This window comes from Triticum dicoccoides, chromosome 7B (assembly GCF_002162155.2).
Source record: "Triticum dicoccoides isolate Atlit2015 ecotype Zavitan chromosome 7B, WEW_v2.0, whole genome shotgun sequence".
Taxonomy (NCBI): domain Eukaryota; kingdom Viridiplantae; phylum Streptophyta; class Magnoliopsida; order Poales; family Poaceae; genus Triticum; species Triticum dicoccoides.
In genome coordinates, this window is record NC_041393.1 from 664,046,231 (window position 1) to 664,048,796 (window position 2,566).

Sequence of the window (2,566 nt, forward strand, 5' to 3'; positions counted from 1 at the left end):
CACAAAGACACTTGAAGGCTCACTTAAAGGCCCAAGGCCCAGAGGCGATTTAAGGCATGTAGAGATAAATAGCCATGTATGCATAACTTGTATTGTAAGAAAGGAATAGAGAGAGACCAAGCCAGACACTGTTTATGAACCGGCGGGACTCTGTGAGCCGTTGGGTGTCGACCTATGTATATAAAGGGACGACCCAGCGGCGGTTCAGGGCAAGTAGCATCAGATCGAGAACTAGGTCAAGCGGATTCGCTCCCTGGTTACCGATTCATAAGCAATCCCACCCAAAACTGGATCATAGGCTTTTACCTTCACCGCAAGGGGCCGAACCAGTATAAACCTCATGTACTTTGTCCCGTTTAACCCCTTTAAGCTTCTTAGTTGGGATGGCTCCATTGCTAAGTCCTTACGCTAGGACATCTGACGTGACAATTCCACGACAGTTGGCGCCCACCGTGGGGCCAGCGCACGATGGATTTGAGTTTTTGAAGGGCAACTTCGAAGGGCTCAAGGGATACGCTGTGGGCCGGATGACCAAGAGTCGTTGCAGCAAGTTCTACATCGACGACGCAGGTGGGGCCCCGATGCCGGCTCAATCGAGTATGGGTACTGGGTCCCCGGTGGAATCCATGTCTTCATCGGCAAGATCGGCGAGCCGGGCTTTGAGTCGGACATCTGCAACGACATCATTGAGATGGTTTAGCGTGCGAGACCCGCCCGGGCTCAACCCGCCGTGAGGCATGCCTTCGTGGGATGCATCCATGGAGGAGAATTTTCTGAAGGATTTGTCTCTGGCGGTGAGACGACCATCTACTCTGATGGTGAGTCATCCACGGGTGAGACGGATTCGTTGTATCAACTGCAAGATGGCGGGCTTGGGGCTATTCCGATGGCGGCAGTATTCCGGACCCCTTTGAGCTGCCGAGCAGAGTCAGAATCTTCATGGCAGGTACCCAGCCTGCGTTAAATTCATCAACTGCAGAGGCAATGACCTCCGAGACAGCAGCAGCCGGGGCAGGAGGCCCTGTGCGCTCGCTGGCTCAGGTGTTGATGGATCTCATGGATAAGTTAACGACCCTGTTAACCACTATGGTCAACCCGGTGGATCAGGCTCAACATGATGCGGAGGTGGCATAGTTGAAACTTGATATAGTACAAGCTAAAGAAGACCTGGCGGCGGAAGACGTCAGGATGACCATTGAGCGGGCGGCTCTGGATGCCCGAGCACACCACATTCAGTCACAGGCTTTCCAGCTCATGATGGAGCTGAACGCGTCAAATGAGGTTATGAGGAGAAGGTACCAGAAGGCTCAATCTCGTCTGCCTCCGGTTTATGATCCTAGGAACCTTTTTCAGACACCCGGAGCAGGACCCAGTAACCCGCCAGGAGTAAACCGGGTCGCAGTGCCCGAGACCAACACACCGATTCAGCCACAGGTTATGGGACCCCCACGTCTGAGTACTGCTCCGCCTCCTTATGTGCCGACACCACCGGGCCATTAGTCTAACCCGCTGGAGAACATGATCTCAGCGGCAGCACGACTGACGGCTCTCCCGGCTGATGGCAATTCACCAACGGCGGTGGAAACATGAAGGGTCATAGCTCTTCTTCAGACAACCTTAGCACAACAAGAGGCATACTCTTACAGTAGAGGCAGGATTCATTCAACCCCACTTCTGAGCCAGAGCAAGATTTATAGCAGGCACTTAGATTCACCAGCCGTTTCAAGCAATGCCCAGCACAGCGATCAGCCGTGCGGGTACGACCCGGCTCAGGGTGGGGCTCCTAATGTGCATAATCAGGACAGAGTGCGTCAGCAAATTGAGCAAGCGGCCCAGTAGGCAGCGCAGCTGGCGGCTCAACAGGTAGCAGAAATAGCAGCTCAACAGGCGGCTCAGCAGGCGGCTTATCAGCCCCTGCTGGTTTATTCGACGACGTTAGTCGAGGCAGGTGTGGTCACCAGGACCGGGGGCGTGCCTTGTTTGGTGTCGGCTCTACGTAAGGAGCGTTTGCCCAAGGATTTTAAGGGGCCTTGTAAGGTACCTAATTACACGGCCGATTTACAGCCTGCGGCATGGATCGAGAGTTATGAGATAGCCATGGAATTATTTGAAGTAAGTGATGCTGCAATGGCCAAGTACTTCACCATGATGCTGGATGGAACGGATCGTAATTGGTTGAAGGCATTGCCACCTAATTCCGTTAGCTCCTAGGCAGAGTTAAAGGAGAAGTTTATCCAGAACTTTAAAGATACATGTAAGCAGCCCATGTTGATTGTGGACTTGACTAGTTGCAAGCAACAGGAGGGGGAGTCCACGACCCATTGGGTGCGCCGGGTTAAGGAGATAATACATTCCTCTGATAAGATGGATGCCGGTTCTGCAGTATTGATGTTAGAGCAAAATTGCCGTTTGAGCCTCTGAAAATGAAGCTGGGGTGACTCAAGCGCGAGTGTTCTGACATGGGCCAGCTGATGGTGGCTCTCGTCAAATGTGCTGACTCTAATAGTACCAAGGATCCCGAGTCTGACAATGAGAAGGCAGGGAAGGGAAAGAAGAGCAGCAACGC